This window comes from Rhineura floridana, unplaced genomic scaffold (genome assembly GCF_030035675.1).
Source record: "Rhineura floridana isolate rRhiFlo1 unplaced genomic scaffold, rRhiFlo1.hap2 scaffold_39, whole genome shotgun sequence".
Classification (NCBI taxonomy): Eukaryota; Metazoa; Chordata; class Lepidosauria; order Squamata; family Rhineuridae; genus Rhineura; species Rhineura floridana.
Genome location: NW_026902541.1, coordinates 19,690 through 37,747, shown reverse-complemented (window position 1 = coordinate 37,747; position 18,058 = coordinate 19,690). Strand labels below are relative to the sequence as shown.

The window sequence follows — 18,058 nt, the reverse complement described above, 5'->3', positions numbered from 1 at the left end:
ACCTAGAGCTGGTCCTATCACTTTGACAGCCTTGGCAATGTTCTCGGTGACTTGCAGTGCACTGTATTCTACACCCACCTAGCTGCTTTCGTAGTTAGACTAGAGTAGGGCTCCCTCTTCTGTTTGCCAATGAGATTACGCCACTGGGCTTAGGTCTACATAAAAGAAGACTTTTAATTGATGCTGCAAATCTGAACTGGATGGGCTGCTGGGTAAGCCTTTTTGATGTCTAAATCAAAATTCAGAATTGCCAACTCATCCCCCCCCTGCAGGTTTTCTGTACGTTGAACAGCTATCACAGAAGCAAAAAATAACAGAAAAAGCTCATATCTGCAGGCTAGTCAAAGTTTCACTTGTTGAATTCCTGCTTGTCCTACAGCTGTCAAAGGCACAGGAGCCTTACTAGAAAGAAAGTTGTCAGCTCTTGCTGTCTTCATCCATGCAACTGAAAAGGCAGGAGCACATCTAAATGGCCTTGCCTGATTACACCAAAGCTCCATCTTGTCAGCCGTTGTCCTGGCCCTGAAGAAGAAACCCCAGGTCAACATGTCAGCAAGGATTGTAAGTGAATGGAGGCCTTGTGGGCCTCTGTCTCCAGTCCACCTCTCTTATCCTCTGCAAGAAGTAGCACCTCTTGAAGGGCTAGCAATCTGGTCTCACCTATGAGTAAAGGTTGCAGCATTTGGGCCTTTTTAATTTAGAGACGCCTATGGCCATACTGCCCTGAACATGCCCGATCTCGTCTCATCTTGGAAACTGAGCAGGGTCAGGCCTGGTTAGTACTTGGATGGGAGACCGCCTGGGAATACCGGGTGCCGTAGGCTTAGAGGAAGGCAATGATAAACCACCTCTGAATACCTCTTACCCTGAAAACCCTATGAACAGAGCTTGGAAAAGTTACTTTTTTGAACTACAGCTCTCATCAGCCCCAGCCAACATGGCCACTGGATTGGGCTGATGGGAGTTGTAGTTCAAAAAAGTAACTTTTCCAAGCTCTGCCTATGAATATATCCAAAAGATTCATAGGGTTGCCATAAGTCATAATCGGCTTGAAGGCATATAACAACAACAATTTAGAGAAAAAGTAAGAGTTAACAGGATAGAAGTGTGTAAAATTATGCATGGTATGGGAAAGTGGCTAGTGAATTTTTTTCTCCCTCTCTCGCAACGTTAGAACTCATGGACATCCAGTGAAGCAGAATGCTGGAAGATTCTTCACACAGCACATAGTTAAACAGTGGAATTTGCTCCCAGAGGAGACATTGATGGCCACCAACTTGGATGGCTTTAAAAGAGGATTAGACAAATTCATGGAGGAAAAAGGCTATCAATGGCTACTAGCCAGGATGGTTGTGCTCTGCCACCATAGTCAGGCACAGTATGCTTCTGAAAACCAGTTGCCGGAAGCATCAGGAGGGGAGAGTGCTCTTGCGCTCAGGTCCTGCTTGTGGGCTTCCCATGGGCATCTGGTTGGCCACTGTGAGAACAGATGCTGGACAAGATGGGCCATTAGCCCAATCTAGCAGGTCTCCATATGTCCTTATCTCAAGTGACTTGCACTTCCCCTGTCCTTCATGGCCTCCTGCCTGGGGTGTTACATAAATTGTTGAATTGGCAAGATAGTTGGAGAAGCCCTTGGTTCGTTGTGCCTAGCAGAAGGACCTGTGAGGGTCCTGGTCTGGTTCTGCAGGCTGCGGTGCTATGGAATCAAGTTTGGGATGGGCAAATCTGTACATTTCAGTTTCTCTCCGTTGCTCATTTTTCCAATCTTAAATTCAGATCTCTATATTTCCACATTAGTTTGCAAATATTTTGTTTTAAAGGACTAATGAAAATCCACCAGCATTTTAGTGAGAATATATTTGTATGCAATTGTGTTTAGTATGCACATTTTTGCAAAGCAATTTTCACTAATGCACATTTTCACTAATGCACATTTTCACTAATGCAAGTGCTTTTAGTGCTTCTGTTTGCCGCCCTGGGCTCCTGCTGGAAGGAAGTGTGGGGCATAAATAAAATAATAAATAAATAAATAAATTTTCATATGTTTTCAATAATATACGCATTTTCATGCACACTCTGGTATATTCATGTTTGTACACATTACTTGGTCAGAGAGCAGCCCTGCAAAATTTGGAGATGTGAATTTCCGGGGGGGGGGGTATGTTTCAGCTTGTGTATTGTTTTGGAAAGCGCAAATTAGGAAGGTTCACCTTTAAATGCAACTAAATTGAATGTCAAATAAGAACAGCCTGCTGGATCAGGCAACTGGCCCATCTCCTCCAGTACCCTCTTGTCACAGTGGCCAGCCAGATGACTCTGGGAAGCCAGCAAACGGGACTTGAACACAGCAGCCCTCTCCTCGCTTGTGATTCCCAGCAAGTGGTATTCAGAAGCGTATTGCCTCAAATAGTGGAGGTAGAACATACCCGTCATGGTTAGTAGCCAATGATAGCCTTCTCCTCCATGAATTTGTCTAATCCTCTTTTAAAGCCACCCAAGTTGGTGGCTGTCAGTGTCTCTTGTGGGAGCTGTCTCTGTGAAGAAGTACTTTTGTTTGTCTGTCCTGAATCTTCCGACATTCAGGTTCTGATATTGGCTGCTTTCACACTGCACTTTATTCTGTTATTCTGACGATTTCTTACCTGGTAATTTGAGCATTATGTTTGATCTTTCACATGATGCACAAGCTAGCTCCAGAATTCTAGTGGAATGTAGTGGAAGTTTAGCACTAATTTCCGTGTATTCAGAGGTACATTGCCTTGGAAGATGGAGGTTCCATTCACATAATAGCTGATTATTGTGGACCTGCCCTCCAAGAAGATATCAAAGGCTGCTTTCACACTGCCATTATTCTGATGATTTCTTTGTTAGCGGTGGACCTTCAGAACCAGGTAGAACGTAATAGGCAGACGTACACAGGAGCGTAGTTAAACAGAACTTTATTTGCTGCTCACAAACAAGTCCAATAAACAGGTATAGGCACTTACGCGGCACAAGCACTTTCGGCAATACACTTCTCATCAACTTTTCTCCTCACACCCCCACGCTAGCTGGAATCTCTAGCTCCATTTTTATGGCCCTCCAGCAATTAGGGTTGAGTTCCTGCAGCTGTGTAATTGCTGCAACCTGAGCCTTGTTTCGGCTCTCTCTTGTCCTTTTAACTCTTTGTTCCCCTGCATCCTTGGGGATCAAAACCTATGCTTCTTACTGCCTGTCAGCACATGGTAACATTCCCCCAGCTTTTGATTTCTAAGGAATGCAGTATACATTTATACATATGTTTCACAGTTCATGTTACATATACAGACAGTACATGTTACACATACAGACAGTTCAATCCTCAGTTCGAGCTTAGAGCTCTTCATCTAGTTGATCCATCCAATGACTCCCTCCATCCACCATTGCAAACCACATTTTGTAATCCTGTGCAGTCCAATCATCTGTCTCGTCATGGGGCTGTGCTGTTTCGTTATCTTTCTGGGTTGCTTTAATGGTTGCTATTGTAAAGCGGTCTGGAGGCTTACCTAAGTTAGCTCTCTGAGACCTGCGGGGTTCCGTCACTGGCTCAGTCAGTGAGACGTTCTGACCATCCCCCCCTCTCCTTCATTACTTTCTTGTTCTGTTTCTTGTTTCACAGAAAGGGTAGGCTGTCTTTCGCTATTAGCTCCTGGGGATACATTTGTTTCTATAGGGGTATATACACTGGCTTCCTCATTTACCCTCTTAGGCTCTTGTTGCAGTTCATTAGCAACAGGCCTTCTTTCTCTGTGTTCATTCCAGAACATCACCACATCCTCCTTCATTTTTGGGGTTTCTGGGCATTCCAAGGAAACCTCCCGGCTTAGCATTACTCTCTGTGAGTCCTTTACCCATATTCTATAGCCAGCCCTCTCATAGCCCAGGATTAACCCTTGTACATGAGTTCCATTACTATGTGCCTTGGGCACCTGCACCCAGCATGTAGCTCCAAACCGTTGGAGATGTGTGTGTTTGGGTTTTCTCCCATATAACATTTCATATGGTGTTGTATCCACAGCTATCGTGTATAACCTATTGAGTACATGGTTCGCATACATTGCTGCTTCTCACCAAAAATTCGATGCTAATTTACTGCCATACAGCATAGCGCGCATCATATTTTGCAAGCTTTTGTTTTTGCGTTCTGCAATCCCGTTCTGATTCGGCGCCCATGTGGCCGTTAGAGAATGTTTTATTCCTTTTTCCTTAAGGAATCCCTGCAAAGAGCTGGAGAGAAATTCCCCTCCCCTATCAGAATGCAGCTGTGCCACCTTAACAGAGTGTTTTGCTTCCACCCATTTAACAAAGTGACGAATATGCTTAGCTGCTTCTGCTTTAGTTTTGAGCAAGTAAACAAAACTATATCTTGAGAAATTATCCACCAGTACTAAATAATATCTGGCACCTCCTTTGGATTTACGGAATGGACCCACTAAATCCATGCTTAGCAGTTCAAACACCCTGCTCGCTTTGCAGTCGCTGCTTCTCTTTACCGGTGCGGCTTCTGCCTTTGTCTCTTTACAGACAGAACATTCTACAAATTCTTTGCAGCATTTAAACTGAATATCAGCACTGTGTTTTGGCATTAACTGCAGTGTTGAGAAACCAGCATGTCCCAGTTTCCTGTGGTAATCGTGAATACACCCATCGTGGGTAGGTTTATTTAACACAGTTTTAACAGCAGCTACTTGAGATTGATCTATAACATACAGAGCATTGCATAAATGTCCCTTTGCTTGCACTTTTCCCAATCTGCTTATGGTGCAAGTCCCTTTTGAGAATGTTACATCATAATTCATACTGTTAAGTTTAGACACAGACATTATATTCATGTCCATTTGTGGAACGTACAACACGTTTGACAAAGTAGTTTTTAAACAGTTTACATAAATGGTGCCCCTCCCCAGTACCTCGCGTGTCGATCCGTCAGCCAAAATGACTTGCTCACGTGTAGGAGAGAGCACTTTAAATTGTTCCTTTTTACTTGCGAGAAAATGAGTAGACCCAGAGTCGATTACCCAAACAGGGGAGTTTTCTCTGTCCTTCTTACTCGTGTCGCTTGCTACTACGCGTACAGACAAAAAGTCTTTTCCTTTCTCTGGTTTTCTTGCCATATCACAGTCTTTACGCAGATGTTTCATGGAACCACATCTGAAGCATTTCTTTACACTCGTGTAGTCTTTAACGACATCTTTCCTTTTACTTGGACCGGTGGCGGCTTGAGTTGCGCTGCTTTCACGTCGTCTCTCCGCCTCCTGAAGTAACTTCTCGGTAACATACAGCATGTTCAGATCTTCATCGGGTAAAGCCTCGAGCGCTGAGATTGCCGCATCATATGAGGCGTTTAATGATGATAATAGCACGTACACCTGCTGCTGGTCCGAATAATACACATCTCTGTCCTGCAACTGTGCAAACAGGTTACGTACAGTCTGAATATGCTCGTGCATGCTTATTCCTCCCTTTAAACGGGTTTGAAACAGCCTTCTTGTGAGTAACGCTTTGCTGCCAGCCATAGTACATACATGCACACTCCGAAGTGCCTCCCAAACTTCTCTCGCTGTTTCTCTGTCGCTTACATACAGCAATTGAGAGTCTTGCACTCCCAGGATTATTGTGGCTTTTGCCCTCTGGTCCTGGCATTGCCATTCCTCTGTGGGGTCGTCTGGAGCGTCTGCCTCAACAACATGCCATACATCTTCTCGTATGAGCAGCATTTGCATTTTAATGTGCCAACTCATATAGTTAGTTTCGCTGAGACGCTGTAGAGGCAGTCCAGATGCATAAGACGTTGCCATCCTGGCCTCTCTCTCCGGGAGCTCGATGGTGCTTGCTTCCTTGCCTGCGTATGCTCCTTTTTCCAGTTTGTCTGCTTACTGGTTCTGTTGGGTCCGGCTGTAATCTGGGCCCATAACCCTATGTTAGCGGTGGACCTTCAGAACCAGGTAGAACGTAATAGGCAGACGTACACAGGAGCGTAGTTAAACATAACTTTATTTGCTGCTCACAAACAAGTCCAATAAACAGGTATAGGCACTTACGCGGCGCAAGCACTTTCGGCAATACACTTCTCATCGACTTTTCTCCTCACACCCCCACGCTAGCTGGAATCTCTAGCTCCATTTTTATGGCCCTCCAGCAATTAGGGTTGAGTTCCTGCAGCTGTGTAATTGCTGCAACCTGAGCCTTGTTTCGGCTCTCTCTTGTCCTTTTAACTCTTTGTTCCCCTGCATCCTTGGGGATCAAAACCTATGCTTCTTACTGCCTGTCAGCACATGGTAACATTCTTACCTAGTAATTTGCACTCTATATTTTATCTTTCACACGACGCACAAGCTAGCTCCAGAATTCTAGTGGAATGTAGTGGAAGTTTAGCACTAATTTCTGTGATAAATGATGCCACAAATAATCGTTTGGCAAGCCTGTGAACCTGGAAGATTGCCGGAGTTTTTTGCTAGCTGCAGCCGCTCATGTGACAGGCATCCCAGCATGCAGTGCGTTCCTGTCCTTTAGTCGTTCAGGGGTGTTTTTTTGCCTGATGAATGTTGTACCGGTATTCCGGCATCAGTGTGGATAGCAGCAGCATTTCCCACACACACCCCTGCCTTGATACAACTAAAGCAATTTGAAAAGTCAGATCCTAAAGGGAGAGGGCTTTCATGGTGACGGGATGAGGTCTTAGACCTCCTACACAGTGAGGAACAGTGTGCATGGGTGAGGGATGAAAACAAGACAGTTGCACAAAATGCCGGTATATCAGCTGAAAAAGCTGCTGTTCCTTAACGCAACAGGTTCTGCAGTGTGAAAGGGATTAAATCGGGACAGAAGCGCTACCTTTTTAATCCGTTAAACTAACGCAATCAGCCCCATGTGTGAAAGCAGCCATTATGATATTCTCCACACCGTGAAAGGGATTAAACCGTCCCTGGACCCAGAAAATCTCAACAACTATAGGTCGGTAGCTAATGTTCCGTTCCTGGGCAAGGTCCTGGAACGAGTGGTTGCCGACCAGCTCCAGACACTTTTGGATGAAACCAATTATCTGGATCCATTTCAGTCGGGTTTTAGACCCGGTTTTGGCACGGAGACAGCCTTGGTCGCCCTGTTTGATGACCTCTGTCGGGAGACAGACAGGGGAAGTGTGACCCTACTGATTCTCCTTGATCTCTCAGCAGCTTTTGATACCATCGACCATGGTATCCTTCTGGGATGACTCTCTGATCTGGGAGTGGGCGGTACTGTGTGGCAGTGGTTCCGCTTCTACTTGGTGGGTCGTCTCCAGAGGGTAGTACTTGGGGAGCACTGCTCGACACCCTGGGACCTCCAGTATGGAGTCCCGCAGGGGTCAGTTCTGTCCCCCATGCTTTTTAATATCTATATGAAGCTGCTGGGTGCGGTCATCAGGAGTTTTGGAGTGCGTTGCCATCAGTACGCTGATGACACGCAGCTCTATTTCTCCTTTTCATCTTTTTCAGGTGAGTCTGTCGACGTGCTGAACCGATGTCTAGCTGCGACAATGGACTGGATGAGAGCTAACAAACTGAGGCTTAATCCAAACAAGACTGAGATGGTGGGTGGTTCTCCTGACAGAATGGTGAATGTTCGACCTGTTCTGGATGGGGTTACACTCCCCCTGAATGAACAGGTTCATAGCTTGGGAGTCCTTTTAGACCCATCCCTGTCACTTGAGGCTCAGATAGCCTTGGTGGCTCGGGGTGCTTTTTACCAACTTCGGCTGGTGGCCCAGCTACGCCCCTATCTGGACAGAGAGAACCTCGCCTCAGTAGTTCATGCGCTGGTAACCTCGAAATTAGATTACTGCAATGCGCTCTACGTGGGGCTGCCTCTGAAGACGGTCCGGAAACTGCAGCTTGTGCAGAATGCAGCGGCCAGACTATTAACGGGGACCAGACGGTCCGACCATATAACACCGATTCTGGCCCGCCTGCACTGGCTGCCTATTTGTTTCCGGGCCCTGTTCAAAGTGCTGGTTTTAACCTACAAAGCCCTACACGGCACAGGACCACAATACCTGTTGGAACACCTTCCCCAATATGAACCTGCCCATACACTACGCTCATCATCAAAGACCCTCCTCCGAGTTCCTACGTATAGGGAAGCTCGGAGGGTGGCAACACGGAAAAGGGCTTTTTCTGTGGTGGCCCCTGAACTGTGGAATGACCTCCCAGAGGAGATACGCCTGGCGCCACCGTTACTATCTTTTCGGCGCCAGGTTAAAACTTTCCTCTTTGCCCAGGCATTTTAATATGTTTAGTATGCGCTGACATTGTTTTAATCTTGTTAACATTTTAAATTTTTAATGTGTTTTATATTGTTACATGTTTATTGTATTTTTGATGTTTTCTTGTTCTTGTGAACCTCCCAGAGAGCTTCGGCTATGGGGCGGTCTATAAGTTTAATGAAATAAATAAATAAATGCCCAATCATAGGGAAGCACAGAAATGAACTTCTCACTCTTTACCCTATGAACAGATGGCCTCGTCTGTGTATGTGACCTGTGAATCCACACCTGATTCAAAGGGGGTTGCCAGTTCCTCTCAAACATTCAGAATGAGTTAGCATTACTTAATTAACAGGGTAACCAGGGGAAAGGGGGATTTTTCTTCTGTGTCAGTTATTCAGGGAATGGGGTTTGTGTGCATGTGCGCACACACAGACACACGTGCGCAAGTCACCAGGAAATTTATATTGAGGTTTTTCAGGGCTCAGAAATGGATCTGACTTTAAAAAGCCCAGTTAATTTCATTCATCACTGGTCCAGCACTTAGCCTTGGCCATGAAATAGACCAGAGTCAAGACTAGGGATGTACTAGACGACTGGCCAATTTGGATTTGGTACCAAAATTTCCATTAATTTGCTTATTCTCTATCATCACAGATTAAATTTTAATGTAGTGATTTTCTGCTGCTATTTTGGAAAAATTGATTTTTTTTAAAAAAAATCTGCCTCTAAACTTTAGATATTTAGAATAACTTTATCGATATTTCCTTTTAAAGACAGATATTAATATCAATATTTGGGGGGAGGGGAAAAGGGATTAGTAAAAGCAGTGGCTAGCGGACAAAGAATAAACTCAAATTGATGCCAGCTTGTTAACTTGACGGAATGTTTTTGAACCAGCCAACAGATCTCATCCTAGTCAAGGCTCCCCTCCCTGGGCTCCCTATGAGAGCTGACTGTGGTAGGGATGGGTGAAAATTTTGATTCAGTTCGCATTTCAAGCAGAATTTATCAAATTTGCGCTTTCCGAAACAATATGAGAACCGAAACACAGCCATCCTTCGAAAATGGCATTTATTGGAATTTTGGGATGCGGTTCACCAACTAAACAATATTTCTAAAAATGCATATATTAGGGGAAAGTGTGCATAAAAATGAATACATGAGTGAAAATAACATTCAAAAAGGCATGAAGTGATGAGAAATGGCTGGCAAAAATGTGTACCTTTGTCAAAACTGCCTACAAAACTGTTTATTTGGGGAAATTTGCACTAAAATGATGCAGAATTTTCCCAAGGATTTTTTTTTTTAAAAAAAATAGTAGATTGCTGCAGAAATGTAGAGAACCGGATTTAACATTAGAAAAGTGAGCAACTGACAGAACATAAATTGACAGATCTTTCCATCCCTGGAGCGAATGCTCTCTGCTCGTGTTCAGAGGTCTCCTCTTCTCAACAAGTGTGCACAGAAACAGTGGGGAAACCCTGACAAATACCTGAACAGGGGTGAGGAACCTCAAGCACAGGGGCCAAATCCACCCCTCCAAGCCTATCTATCTGGCCCCAGAACTCTTCCCAGGTCACTGGCCCTGCATCACCGCCAAGGAATTTTTGCCTGGTTAGAATGTACCACTGACCTCTGGAAAATATAAAGAGTTTTGCAAGTGAGTGTTGAAACTAGCTTACTATACAAAGGTAAAATGCACATCCATTGCTCCACCCACTTTTCCCTTTGTCCCTGCCCTCCACTGGGATGTGGCCCTCAGGAGGTTGTCCGGAAGGGAATGCGGCCCTCATACTGAAAAGTCTTCCCCATTCCCATGCTATATGCAATGTGAGATTTTAACTGGAGCTCTGATCTTTGATCCCCACTGCAGAACCATTTTAGATTAAGAAACAGAGATGCGGGGATACACAGGAGATGGAAAGAGATGGCAGCCGTTGCTCCAGGTATTTCCCCCCACTTGGTTGCCTATTGGCCCCCCATCTCAGCTCTGCTCCAGGGGGAAGTGCATTAGACAATCAACAGGTGAGCCTGGTCTACAGTCAGTGTAGTTTTCTGCCTCCCCCCCCCCTTTTCCCATCTCGTCTCACCATAACTATCAAAGAAATTTATGAAGAGCTTGAGGCACTGGATATTCCCTGTATTTCAAAATAACTTTTTCTCCTTTTTTTCTTTTCTTTTTTGCAATCTTAAGTGAACAGCTTGGTTGCCTCTGCCTGTCAGGGAATTTAAATTGCAAATGAAACAGTGGAACGCAGCAAGCCAAGGGTCTGTCTCTCGGTGGCTTCGGAGAGCACACAGATTGCTTAGCAACCAAAAGAAGAGGGGGAGAACTTTATGCAACCAGAAAGCTCCCTCTTTTCAACCTCCCCACCCCCCCAAATCCATCCCTGGCCTCGGAAAGACATTCCCAGGCACAAGCGAGAGAAAAAGAAGACAATCTAATCAGCAGAATCTAAAGAATGTCAGTTTTCATTTTTTTTCCCTTTAAAGAGAGCAAATGACTAGTTGCCATGGTTGTTGGGTGTGTGCAGGCAGAGTTGGGAAATGGAGACCTGCTGCTGCTGTTGCCTCTCACATTTTCACTGCGGCTTTGCCTCTTTTAACACTGATCTCTCTCTCTCTCTCTGTCTCTCTCTCTCTCTCTCTGTCTCTCTCTCTCTGTCTCTCTCTCAGGTAGCCATTCAAGCAGGGTTTCATCAGTCCAGCCTCAGGCAAAATTTAAGTTCAGAATACCCAAACAGCCCTGCTGAATCAGAGCAAAAGTCCCTCTTGCCCCAGTATCTAGTTTCCAATGGTGGCTGAGTAGATGCTTCCAGGAAACGCACAATCTGGGCAAGAAGATAACAGCCGTCTCCCATTGTTTACGCCAGGGATGGGTCACCTCAGCCCTGGGGTCCAAATGTGGCCCCAGGCCTCTCTTTCTGGCCCTTGGCACTCTCCTTAGCCCACACACCCTCCTGAGCCTTGCCTGCCATCAGCCCTCCTTTGCACACTCCTTGAGTGTTTTTGCATGGCTGGAAGGTATCTCTGAACTCTGCTCATGCTTCCTGCTTGCCTGGCTAGAGGATGGAGAGGGGTGTGTGGATGTGTGTGGAAACTAGCCTACTGTGCAGTGGGGACTGCTGGCTCTGATTTCAGTGGAGCAGTGAATCCGGTCCGGGTTTTCGTCTGAACTTTCAAGGGGCTCCTTTTAAGTTCGGACTAAAACCCAGACCGGATTGACTGCCCTGCTGACATCGGAGCCACCAGCCTCCACTGCTACCACACAAAGGTAGAATTCCCATTTGTTGCTCTGCCCACTTTTGCCTCTGGCATCACCCACCATTGGCATGGTGTCCCTGGAAGACTGCCCAGAAGGGAATGAAAAAGGTCTCTGCCCCTGGTTTAAAAACACATACCATAAGTAGTATTCAGAGGTGTCACTGGGCAGGGTCAAGGCCAGAGGTGGTTTTTGAGTGGTCAGGGGCAGAGCCTGATAGGTTTGCGTGCATCAGGAGGTGAAGCCTTTGCATTTGGGGCAGGTCATGTGGAGAGCCTGATAGATTTTAGCACAGCGTAGTCTGAGTCCTGGTGGAGTTTGATGCATCAAGGTTTAGGGCCCGCCGGATCAGGATGTGTGGTCAAATAGAGTAAAATGTTTGAAATCACTCCAGGTCAAAAATGTGGCTTGTAATTCAGCAGAAGACCTGATGCAGAACCTAAAGCAAAAAATACCAAATGGAAAAATGAAATCCTTAATGACTGGCAACCCTCATTCAAGCCATGTTCTGTCAGGTGGTCAGTAATGGGATTCGTAATGCCAGGTAACTCTCATTTGTGCTGAGGTCCTCCTTGCAGGCTTCACATTTGAGCATCTGGTTGGCGACTATGAGAACCATTGGCTGGACTAGATGGGCCCCCTTTGGCCCGATCCAGCAGCCAGGCTCTTCTTGCATTCTCCTGGACTCCATCTGCCTTGCCCCAGCCCTGAGCCATCATATTTCATCCTACATTTGCCAGTGTTTTGCCAGATTTCTCCAGGCTTTCCTACACACACATACATTCACACATTTTCCCACCTGTCATGGTTCTTCACACTTGGATTCACCATAGTAGATGAAATCAGCTCTTTTCTTTCACCCTGTCACAATCTTTTCATCCCAAGAGTGATACAAGTGTATTGTACCAGCCAATGGTTTTTGCCTAACCAGCCATCTCACTGGCTGCCACTGGACAGGACTCATCTCCCAGCTCCCAGTTCTTTCAATGGGTATAAATCTCTAGAAGGGACCTCTTTCCTCCCTAAATAGGCCTGGTAAACCGAATATCCCCCAATTCTAGCTGTAAGACAGTGTGACCAGGTGAAAGCTTTTGCACCTTCAATAGTAGTGCAGAAGAGAGGATTTCAGCAGGTGCGCCTTGTAGAAGTTCTGACTGCTGCACCTAGGGATGGATGAATCTGGTGATTTCAGTTTTCTCGCCCCAATCTTAAATTTAGTTCTCCACAGCAGTTTTCAAATCTGCAACAACTGGTGACTGATTGATTGATATTTAGCTCTAGATTTAGATTTAGATCCTGCCCTTCCTCTCAGTAGGCAGCAACATATTTGTTAGGCCTTGACATTTTATTGCAAATTCCTCCAACACATTTTTGTATGCTGTTTTGACCCTTATACACTTTTTTTGGAAGCATTTCCCCCCAATATACAAGTCATTTCTGTATGTTATTCTCACTAATATTGTTGCTGTTATACTCTTTCAAGTCGATTACGACTTATGGCGACCGTACAAATCTTTTTTTTTTTTTTTTATGTATTCATAGGGTTTTCAGGGTAAGAGGTATTCAGAGGTGGTTCACCATTGCCTTCAAGCCTACGGCAGCCGGTATTCCCAGGCAGTCTCCCATCCAAGTACTAACCAGGCCTGACCCTGCTTAGCTTCCAAGATCAGATGAGATTGGGCGTGTTCAGGGTAGTATGGCCCTAGGCTCTCACTAATATAAATGTGTGCTTTTGTGCATATTTTCCCCTAATATATGCATATGAATCCCACCCCCCTTAAATATTAGGCAGGCGCCATCTCTGTTATCTTTTCGGCGCCTTTTGAAGGACTTTCCCGTTTCAACAAGCCTTTTAAGTTGAGACCTATCCCAGTCTGCGTCTGTGTTAGAATTGCTATTAATATGTTTTCTTTAATAATATGTTTTAACCCTTTTTTAAAAGATGTTTTTAAAGACTTTTTAAAAAATGTTTTTAACGTTGTTTTGTTTTAATGTATTTTAAGGTCTTTTTATGATGTTTTAAAGTGTTTTTAGTGCTTTTGTTTGCCGCCCTGGGCTCCTGCTGGGAGGAAGGGCAGGATATAAATATAATAATAATAATAATAATAATAATAATTTGTGCACACACTGTTCAGTTGGAGAACTCCATCACAAAATTTGGAAAAGTGCACATTTCAATGGATAGCTACGTATGTTTCCATTTGTGTATTGCAGGGGTGGAGAACCTCCGGTCCGGGGGCCGAATGCTCTCTCTCTGGCCCTTGGAACTCTCCCCAGACCACACCCCATTGGCCCTGCTTTACACCCTCAGTGTTCTTGCCTGGCTTGAATGTGTTCCTGAATGTTGTTTATACCTCTGGCTTGTTTGGAGGGAGGATAGAAAGAGGTGTGCGAGTGTGTGTAGAAACTAGCCTATTGTGCCCAGTTAAAATGTACATTTATGGCCCCACCCACTTTTGCCCTTGGCCCCACCCACCAATAGAATGTGGCCCTTGGGCTGAAACAAAGATTTCCCCGACTCCTGGTGCCTTGGCTTGAGAAGAGCAAATTATGTCATTTCTCATTAAAAATGCAAAGAAAACCAAATTTCTCTTCCACCTCTAGCAGCATCTGCCTTTGTCTTCTCGTTTGGTAATGAGGAAGTAGATGCTCTAGTGGGCTGGGCGTCAGCTTTCTATGCCAGGGTCAGATTCTGAATGAACATTATGTGGCACTTGTAAAAAAATATGAAATAAGAACAGGTGAAGATGCATGGTTTTGAAATGCATTCCACTGGGCTTATTTGTCTGGTTGCAAGTCGGAGCCATGGGGTTTGCTGTGGGGCACACTTGGCCCTTCTGAAGCTCTGGGGTCTTTCTATGATTTCTTTCAAAGCATCACAGTTTCTCCTGAATGGCTCCCTCTTTACCTGCTTAAAGGCTGGCATAGCACAATGGGGAGGAGAGCCTGGCTGGGAGTCCAGAGTCTGCGAGTTCAAATCCCCGCTCATGTCTCCTGGGTGTCAAGGGCCAGCTAAAGATCACCCCACAGGGAGTGGCTCAGGGGTTATGTGCCCTGCCACCTGTGCAGCCGTGGGCAAGCTGCAGAGTCCCAAGGAGCCCAGTTGCCCCCCAGCTGGCAGTTGCGGACAAGGAAGGGGCTGGCTTGTGCAGCCGTGGCAAGCTGAGCAGCCCCTAGCCAGCTGGGGAGGACTAGCCTCAGAGGGAGGCAATGGGAAACCCCCTCTGAATACTGCTTACCATGAAAACCCTATTCATAGGGTCACCATAAACTGGGATCAGCTTGAATGCAGTCAATTTCCATTTTTTACCTGCTTACTCTCTGAGATTAATCAAGTTGTCCTGTATTCTTTTGGGAGGATTAATGAAAAAATACATGTTAAACCTCTCCATGGTAATCCTCCCATCTACTATCTAGGGCCCAATCCACCAAGAAGTTCTCCTTCTTGAGCCTCACTGAAATGAATGGGGACTTCTCTTGAACAGCACCATTTCAGCGAGGGTTGCAAAGGAGGATTGTCCTCTGAGTGGACCCTGTTTCTGCTGCGTACTGAACGCTAGATGGTCTGACTGATTCCAGCTTTTCACAACCACCTTGCTACTTTAAACCGCTTGCAATTCTGAACAGAATTTAATCATTCCAATTTCTAACAAAGGAAATTGGTTTTTAATTAAATAACAAATGTATTTATTTATTATTTTCATTTTTTATGAATCACTTCCCATGAAACATCCGTAAAGCGATTAACAAGAATAACAATCAATAAAAACATAAACAATAACAAAATATATTAAAACAATTTCAGATCCTATACAGATACAGACTAGGATAAGAATCTCTCCTTGAAAGGCTTGCTGAAAAAGGAAGGTCTTCCATAAGCAGTGAAAAGACCACAGAGACAGTGCTTGTCCGATATGTGGACTTTCAAATTTGTAAATTGCTGTCCCTAACCCCCCCCCCAAAAAAAAACCCAGGTTTCATACCTACCTGCAAGTTACACTTTCTGGAACTCACAATTCCAGATGCCCAGAATTGTCGAAGTGAACTGTGGTTGCTAATTAGAGAAGGAAATGTACTCTGCATACACTCAAAGGCAATTTATTCGCCTGTTGATTTATTTGAACATTTTAACCCCATCTTTCCTCTTAGGACAGTTTATTATTTAAAAAAATAAAAAGTAAAAAAAAATTAATTAAAAAAATTAAAACCCAAATAACAAAAACTAGCAGCAGTAATCATAACAGAGGGGAGGCCAATATCATTCAAGAAAAGGCCAGGAAAATAAAGTGAGCTTTACTTGGGAAGCTGCCTTATACACAGGCATTTTGCCTATCTAATTCGATATGCCAGAAGGATCACTGTGGAGAGGATTTGACAAGTGCCACTGAGAAGGCCTGTTTCTAGTTATCAGCTGCAGCCAAGACAGCAAGGGCACCAAGCACCGCATCCCCTGTGAGGTTCAACGGAGCCTAGAAAGGTACCCGTCTTTCCTTACCATCCTGCTTGGGAAGTAAGATCTTCATTAGAGGGCCATCTCCAGATACCCTCACAGGTGACTGCCAGATAAAGGTGTTGGGCGTAAAACACTAATGCTTGCATTGAGCAGGGGGTTTGACTTGATGGCCTTATAGGCCCCTTCCAACTCTACTATTCAATGATTCTATGAAGTAATTTGAACCAATGGAGGGCGGTAAATAGAAAGGCAATCTATTCTTTCTTTGCCGATTCCTTCCTTAGTAACTGTTCTAAAGCTTTAATTCCTCCCTTCCACTTCCTTTCTAGTCAGTCAGAGACAGTGTCTGTGAGTGCGAGTCATGTGACTTTGCAATGGCCACATGTATGTCTCTGTACTAAGGTTGCCAGGTTCAGGGCCTGAGACTGATCCTGTATCTTTAGAAGAAGAGAAAGTCAGCCAAGTGCAGGTGTTCTTGCAACCCTGTAATGGGAAAAACCACAAGGTGGCATTCTCCCTTACCCCTGCACAACTTTTAAAGATGCAGAAGACCTCTTGGAGGCCAGGCCTGGCAACCACGAGATCTTCTGTATCTTTAAAAGTTGTGCAGGGGGGAGGGAGAATGCCACCTTATGTTTTTTCCCATTACAGGGTTGCAAGAACACCTGCACTTGGCTGACTTTCTCTTCTTCTAAAGATACAGGATCAGTCTCACGCCCCGAACCTGGCAACCCTACTTCTGTATTCAGAATAGTTTTATTTCTCAGTAGTAATAAATTGTAAGATTCTCTATTCTTTCAACCAACAGTCTTACTAGACTATTCATAACCGCACTCCACTGCAATATATCCCAAACTCCAATAAGAGGAGGCATTTTCTATTGTTCCAAGCCATCAGTGAAACTACCCCCCCAAAGTTCCTCCCTTGTTCTAATTTAGGTGCCAGGCAACATCTGTCTGGTATCAATGCACTGCAGGTGTCCAGTTTTGTTTTTGCTTACCTTTTGTTTTTGCTGGTTTATGTGCTGCATTTTTAGCTTAGGTGATACAACAGGTGTGATGCCCTCCAGGTAATGCATGGCTACAACTCCCACCATCCTGATTACTGGCCATTCTAGCTGGAACTGATGGAGGATTAGGGATGGGTGAGAATTTCAATTCATTTCTCATTTCAAGCAGAATTTATCAAATTTGCCGTTTCCAAAACAATATGAGCAGCGAAACGCAGCCATCCTTTGAAATTTGCATTTATTGGGATGTTGGGATGCAGTTCGCCAACTAAGCAACGTTTACAAAAATGCATATGTTAGGGGAAAGTGCATAAACATGAATGCATGAGTGAAAATAACAGGGGAAAAGGCATGAAATGATGAGAAATGGCTGGCAAAAATGTGTACCTTTGTCAAAACCACCTACAAAAATGAGTTTATTTGGAGAAATTTGCACTAAAATGGTAGAGAATTTTCCTGAGGATTTTTTTAAAAAAATTCACAGATCGCTGTAGAATTGTAGAGAACTGAATTTAACACTGGAAAACTGAGAAACTGAGAGAACCGAAAGAGACAGATCTTTCCATCCTTATGGAGGATGGAATTCAATTTATTCATTTGTTATTTACTGAATTCTTATCCTGTCCTCCCAAAAGAACATTTGCTGGCCATTGTGTTGGATACCCCTGCAGTACAGTGTTCAAATTTGTCATTGTCAATCATTTCTTTAGTGTATTCAGAGGTACATTGCCTTGGAAGATGGAGGTTCCATTCACATAATAGCTGATTATTGTGGACCTGCCCTCCAAGAAGATATCAAAGGCTGCTTTCACACGGCCGTTATTCTGATGATTTCTTACCTAGTAATTTGCACTTTATATTTTATCTTTCACACGACGCACAAGCTAGCTCCAGAATTCTAGTGGAATGTAGTGGAAGTTTAGCACTAATTTCTATGATAAATGATGCCACAAATAATCGTTTGGCAAGCCTGTGAACCTGGAAGATTGCCGGAGTTTTTTGCTAGCTGCAGCCGCTCATGTGACAGGCATCCCAGCATGCAGTGCGTTCCTGCCCTTTAGTTGCAGT

The 18,058-nt window shown here is 44.6% G+C and overlaps 1 non-coding gene and 1 pseudogene across 1 annotated transcript; one reads left to right on the top strand and one right to left on the bottom strand.

Moving 5' to 3' along the window:
• The first annotated feature begins 705 nt into the window (after positions 1 to 705).
• LOC133375432 (5S ribosomal RNA) lies at positions 706 to 824 on the top strand (annotated as a pseudogene).
• A 12,293-nt stretch (positions 825 to 13,117) lies between these two features.
• Positions 13,118 to 13,236, bottom strand: LOC133375431 (5S ribosomal RNA). The gene has a single exon (XR_009760230.1). It is a non-coding gene; the product is annotated as a 5S ribosomal RNA (ribosomal RNA).
• Positions 13,237 to 18,058: the final 4,822 nt, after the last annotated feature.